The sequence below is a fragment of the Gossypium arboreum genome, chromosome 3 (assembly GCF_025698485.1).
Source record: "Gossypium arboreum isolate Shixiya-1 chromosome 3, ASM2569848v2, whole genome shotgun sequence".
Classification (NCBI taxonomy): Eukaryota; Viridiplantae; Streptophyta; class Magnoliopsida; order Malvales; family Malvaceae; genus Gossypium; species Gossypium arboreum.
The window spans coordinates 6509712-6516826 of record NC_069072.1 but is presented as its reverse complement, the minus strand read 5'-3'; the positions used below and the strand labels follow the sequence as shown (position 1 = coordinate 6516826).

Here is a 7115-nt window from a genome sequence, read left to right as displayed (position 1 = left end):
ATAACTCAAGATAGGGTGATCCACTAGCAAGATGAGTCTGCACCATTGCCTCTAAGCTACGGGGACCTTTGATGTCGAATGATCATATCTTACGGAATCTACCGAAGTACAAAATCAATACTTAATAGACAAAACTTTCATTGGCGTTGTTTCGAAGATTTTACGCCTAATTCTTTTACGAAGTTCTGTGAAATCTATGTTCTGGTTAAAAACCAGTCGTGCTGTGCTATCTGATAAAAAAACAACACCATTCTCGGTGTCACGGACCTCGCCATCATAGTAAATAACAGCACTAACACGTTCACCCATCCTCAGTTTCTATTTTACTTTAGCCTCAATTTCTCTTGCTGTAACTTATGCAACCTGAGAATGAAGTTTGGCTCATTTATAGTCTAAGGCTTTTTCAGATACTACAGTAGCAAAAGAGCGTCCACGTGGGAGCTTTTTTCTGTAATTTTGCTGAAAGTGCATCATTCTTGAAGCATTTTTGACACTATTTGTTTAGAAACATCTTCTCAAAATTATCTTATTAGATACCACTGTAGCAAAATAGCGTCCACGTGGGAGCTTTTTTCCATAATTTTGCTAAAAGTGCATCCTTCTTAAAGCGTTTTTGACACTATTTATTTAGAAACATCTTCTCAAAATTATTTTATTAGATACCACTATAGCAAAAGAGCGTCCATGTGGGAGCTTTTTTCCGTAATTTGAAAGTGTATCATTCTTGAAGTGTTTTTGACACTATTTGTTCAGAAACATCTTTTAAAAATTATTTTATCAGATACTACTGTAGTAAAAGAGCGTCCACGTGAGAGCTTTTTTCCGTTATTTTGCTGACAGAGTGCATCCTTCTTGAAGCGTTTTTGACACTATTTGTTCAGAAACATCTTCTCAAAATTATTTTATCAGATATCACTATAGCAAAAGAGCGTCCACGTGTGAGCTTTTTTTCATTATTTTGCTGACAGTGCATCCTTCTTGAAGAGTTTTGTACACTATTTGTTTAGAAATATCTTCTCAAATTTATTTTTTCAGATACTACTGTAGTAAAAGAGCGTCCACGTGGGAGCTTTTTTCTGTAATTTAATTAATAAACCCTAAAAAACCCTAAACCCTAATTTAATTAATTTTTTATTTTCATAGTTAATTTAATTAATTAACCCTCAAAATTAAATTACTTTTTCCCTTAAAAAACATTAAAAATCCTAAACCACTAAAAACCCTAAACCATAAAAAACTCTAAACCACTACACCCTAAACTATTAAACCCTAATTTAATTGATTTTTTCTTATTTTCATAGTTAATTTAATTAATTAACCTCAACTCTAAGTGTTCATTAATTTTTCCCCTAAAAAACACTAAAAATCCTAAACCACTAAAAATCCTAAACCACTAAAAACTCTAAACTACTAAACCTTAAACTACTAAACCCTAATTTAATTAATTTTTTCTTATTTTTATAGTTAATTTAATTAATTAACCCTCAACTCTAGATGTTCATTAATTTTTCCCTTAAAAAACTCTAAAAACCCTAAACCCACTAAAACCCTAACCTTAAAACAATCAAAAACCCTAACATTAAAAAACCATAAATCCTAATATAATTGATTTTTTTTTATTTTCATAGTTAATTTAATTAATTAACCTTCAAATCTAAGTGTTCGTTAAATTTTTCCTTAAAAAACACTAAAAATCCTAAACCACTAAAAATACTAAACCACCAAAAATCCTAAACCAGTAAAACCTTAACCCTAAAAAAAGAGACAAAACGCGTCCCTAGGGGAGCGTTTTGCTGACATGGACACTGACTTCGTGCTGACGTGGACGCGCTTTCGGGAAAAATGGTCCTTTCCCGTAAATAATAAAAAAGTCGGACCATTTCGATAATTAACAAAAAAAGGACTTTTTTTAGTAAATTACCCCCATAAATGTCGAATTATTTTTAAAAATATTTTAAAAAACTTTTAAACATAATCATTTTAATATTAACTAAAAATTTTACTATATTTCAAATAAAAGGAAACATCAAATATAAATATGGCAAGACAAAATCTCCAAATACGACACTCGTAAATAAATTTTTTCAAGTCTACAAAACACGTGGTTTACATATTTTATTTGTTTACTATTATCATACATGCATGAATACTTTTTATTCCGTTAAAGTAGTATTCCGTATTCTTAATTTTTGTTGAAACCTATATTTTATTATTATTATTATTATTATTATTATTGTTGTTGTTATTATTATTACCTTTTGATATTATTGATTTTATGATTCATCTTCGAGTTTATGGTTAATTATAATAATTTCGTCTTTGAACCTGTATTCCTAAGAGCATCACTTTTGGTTGCTGGAAACCTTTATTAATTTGTCACATGATTGGAATTTATTGTTGAATTTTTAAGCTCAAGATAGATCACTAAACTAAGCCTTAAATGTGGCGGGGGCTTGACTACGAGACTCGGCGGGGTCAACGTGCTACAGTCTTAGGCTTTTAAAGATCAGACTGGGACAAATGAGAAATATACAGCGCTCATTGTATAGTGCAATGGCGTCCTTGAGTGGTAGCAAGAGAGTCTTTAGCTTATTCTTCATTTCAAACTCTACAAATCGCATGTTCTTTCATAGGTTCTCATTGTGTGCGTTGTTCTTATACTTTTGCCTCGACTGCTGCTTTGCAAGAGACACCATAACGTTTGATAACCCACTTAATAGCTTGAAAGGACCACTCATATCTGCGGGTGAGAAATTCGCACTTGGGTTTTTCACTCCCAACAGTTGAAGCTCCTACGTTGGGATCTGGTATTATAATAGCTTGGAACCAAAGACAATTGTGTGGGTTGCCAACAGGGATGAACCAGTGTCTAATTCCACGACCTGGGTTTTCGGCATAGACGATGATGGTAACCTCATGCTCCGATAAAAGTAACCGTCAAAATAACTTGATCGCTTTAGTAGGCATTTCATCTTCTTCTTCGAGGTCGCTGAAGCTCTTGGATTCTGGAAATTTGATTTTGAGTGAAGGTCTTGATAATTTCTCAACGAGCGTAGTGTGGCAAAGTTTTCATTATCCTACAGATACGTTCCTTCCTGGTATGAAGATTAACAACTTGGTATTGACCTCATGGAAAAGTCTACTTGACCCTGCATCAGGACGCTTAAGTTTTCGGCAAGATGCAGACAGAAAAGACCAGTACATCATCACTAACAACAAGTTGTTACCATATTGGAAAAGCGGACCAGTACATCATCACTAACAACAAATTGTTACCATATTGGAAAAGCGGGTTATCTGGAACGTCCATTGGGGATGATGAGATTTCGCCTCTTGTTTCCCTTATGCTTCTGAATACCAGTTACAGTAAAACAAGAGTAAGTTGTTTGATGCTTTTTAATCGAAAGGGAAATTGTAGTGACAGGCAAACCTGAAACCAAAGCCACGACTACAACAACACCAGATTAGTGATGGGTTCGGATGGAAAGTTGCGATTTTTCACTATGGATAATCAAACAGATAAGTGGTCTTTGACATGGTGGGAGCCAAGGGACAGATGTAGCGTGTTTGATGCTTGTGATAAATTTAGTAGCTGCAATAACAAAAATAGGGTACCCTGCAAATTTTTACCTGGATTCAAACCACAGTCACAGGAGAACTGGAATAAATGAGACTTTTCAGAAGGGTGCATAAGAGAATATCCAGTGTGCGGCCAACACCGCAAGGAATTCTTGAAATTAAGCATGATGAAAATGCAAAAGCCATATTCAAAATTTGATGTCAATGGCACAGACGAATGCAGGGATAAATGCCTTGAAACCTACCACTGTCAGGCATATTCATTTTCTGAAAAAGAAACCTATCTAAGGAGTTCTGAAGGTAATCTTACTTGCTTCATTTGGACTGATGACCTCAAAAATAGTCAGGAGTCGTATGTAAATGGGGGCATCGATCTTTATCTCTGTGTGCACCTTTCAGGTCCCCAGTCCTACATTTTGTTATAAGCTAAGAAAGCTGTATGTGTTTATAACTGTATTTAGCTCAGCCAATATTCACTGTTGCAACCTCAGGAAACACGATTTGTAGGCCTTGTGGCACTAACATTATTCCCTACCCTCTTAGCACTGGACTGAGTTGTGGTGATCTGAAGTACTTCAAATTCAACTGCCATACTGAAAATGACACTGGCCTGGTTAGCTTCAATGCGAATGGTCGAACCTATCGAGTTAGTAGCATCAATCAGGAGACACAAAGCTTTTCCATCCAAGTTGAAAAATGTAGGCCAAGGGATTCAAAAGAAAAGTTGTTGCGGCTTCCTCGGCTATCTCCATTTTTCGTGAGTGGGTGTAATGTTTATGTTGCCCAGAGTAATTTTAGTACAGATTCTTTCGGAGAGAATAAATGGTTTTATGAAGTAGAACTTCGGTGGAAACCACTGCCAGAGCCAATTTGTAGGTCATTTAAAGACTGCAATGATTGGCTAAACTCATCTTGCAAAGTGGCAGACGATGGAAAAAAGATATGCACTTGCAATCCACCCTTTATATGGAATTCATCAAAAGTCAGTTGCAGTGCAGGTCAGAACTGACGAAGTTATAATTTGCCTTAATATATTCTTTTATGGTTTAAATTAGGGAAACAGTTGATGAAATTCAATGTAGTTTATAAGTGCCTGCTTTTCATGTTAGAAAAAAAAAATACACTTTACTTACCATTTATATTGTTCTCCACTCTACTAGAAGCTACCTTGCAACAACGTCCAGGACCTTTAGAGAAAAAAGACGCCAGCGTATTTGATCATCCTAGGGGTCACTATAGCTATGCTGTTCATCTTGTGCGTCGCTTTTGCTTGGAACCATAAGAGGAGAAGAATGCCCAATAGACGAGGTAGTCAGTGCTCATAACTCTAAGAGCAGGTCTTTTGATAAATTTTTTTTTAATTCTCAAAAGAGTTTAATTTTGGGATTTACAACCCAGGAAATCTGGAATTTAGCTTGTACGGCAGCGCGAGACGTGTCCTAGATTTCATAAATTTAGATGATTTCAAAGAAGATGATAAAGAAGACATAGATGTACCATATTTCAATCTGAAGAGCATATAAGTTGCCGCAGATAACTTCGCCGAAGCAAACAAACTTGGACAATGTGGCTTTGGACCTGTTTACAAGGTAATACTGGCTATGTATGGCACTGTTATATCAATTCTTACAGGGTTGCATTACCTGAAATTCTTTTCTCATTACTCAGGGTAAGCTTCCACGAGGACAAGAAATTGCAATAAAGAGGCTCTCAAGAGGTTCGGGCCAAGGTTTAGAGGAATTCAAGAACGAAGTTGTTTTGATTGCCAAGCTTCAGCATCGTAATCTTGTCAGACTTCTCGGCTATTGTGTTAAAGGATATGAGAAAATGTTAATCTATGAATATATGCCCAACAAAAGCTTGGATTCCTTCATATTCAGTTAGCTTCTAACCCTGAAATTTTTACACTTTTCGGGGTTTGTCTTTCTTCAATTATATAGTAAGCTTAAGAATACTTAAAAGTGGCATGATAACATTGCAAGATCGATCGCGGTGCGTGTTGTTGGACTGGGAAAAGCGCTTCGACACAATCTTGGGAATTGCTCGAGTACTGCTTTATCTCCACCATGATTTTAGGCTGAGGATTATTCATAGAGATTTAAAAACAAGCAATATTCTTCTAGATGAAGAGATGAACCCGAAAATTTCTGATTTCGGCTTGGCTAAAATTTTTGGAGGCAAACAAATAGAGGCAAGCACAGAGAGAGTAGTCGGTACTTAGTAAGTTTTTAGCAGCCTTGATTGTTTGAACCAAATAGAAAATTTCTTTTAATTTCCAAGTCTTGATCAAATCAACTGCTTGTTATCATACAGTGGCTACATGTCACCAGAATACGCGCTTGATGGATATTTCTCGATAAAATCAGATGTTTTCAGTTTTGGTGTGGTATTGCTTGAAACCATCAGTGGAAAAAGGAACACCGGATTTTATCAAGCCGAACAACCCTTAAGCCTCATAGGTTATGTAAGCATTAATCTTTGATTATTCATGCTTGGAGATCATTATCTTTGCTCTTGTTTTAATTCGACATTGAACTGTTTCAGGCTTGGAAGCTATGGAAAGAATGGAGGGCTCTGGATTTAGCAGAGCAGTCATTGCGTCAATCTTGCAACGCATACGAATACATCAGGTGTGTCAATATTGGGCTCTTATGTGTACGAGAAGACCCAGACGACCGTCCCGCCATGTCAAATGTGCTTTTTATGCTGGGGAGCGAAACACCAAGTCTTTCAATCCTGAAAAGGCCTGCATATGTTGTAAGAAGGTCTCTTTTAAGCTCAGCTTCTTCTTCTGGTAACGAGATATGGAATACAGAGCTTACGACCTCCACCTTGGAAGAAGGCCGATGACTGCCAACATTGCATAACTATATCTATATGTATATCAAATTGATTATTTTATAAATGTAAGAATTTACTAGATGTGCATTCTTTCCTGTTTGATACTTGTATTCATTTGTATTCAATAACATCATATTTATGTCAGCTTTTCTCTACAGTTCCATTTATATAGAATATTTTACTTAGAAAAGGCCTATTTTCGTATTTTATATATAGGAATGGGCCACTTAAAACTTTATTTATCGGAATGGGCCAAAAAAATTCAAAACGCGTCTTATCCCATGTTTGGACTAAATTTTAAAAAAAAGTGTCATTTTTTTAAAATATTATAAAAATAGACTAATTTTTTTGAAATTTTACAAGAATAAGCCTCTATAAAGATCTAAAGTGACAACACTAAAATTTTTTAAGGTATCACTAATTAATATGAAAATAAAATTTATAAAACAGATATTTATATAGACTCAAGTCTCATTACCATTATTTTCTTAAGCAATATGAAATGTGAGATATATATATATAGAAAGAGAGCCATGAATAGGTTTGCTGTAACACCCCTAACCCGTATCCGTCGTCGAAACAAGGTTTCGGAGCATTACTAGAATTTGCAGATCACCTAAAAAAATTTTTAAATACTTACCGATTCAATGCATCATATAAATAAAAATATTACCATTCAATCAATAGTTTGGCAC

The 7115-nt window shown here is 35.2% G+C and overlaps 1 pseudogene; it reads left to right on the top strand.

The window, feature by feature from the left end:
• The first annotated feature begins 2402 nt into the window (after positions 1–2402).
• LOC108474975 (G-type lectin S-receptor-like serine/threonine-protein kinase At4g03230) lies at positions 2403–6610 on the top strand (annotated as a pseudogene).
• Positions 6611–7115: the final 505 nt, after the last annotated feature.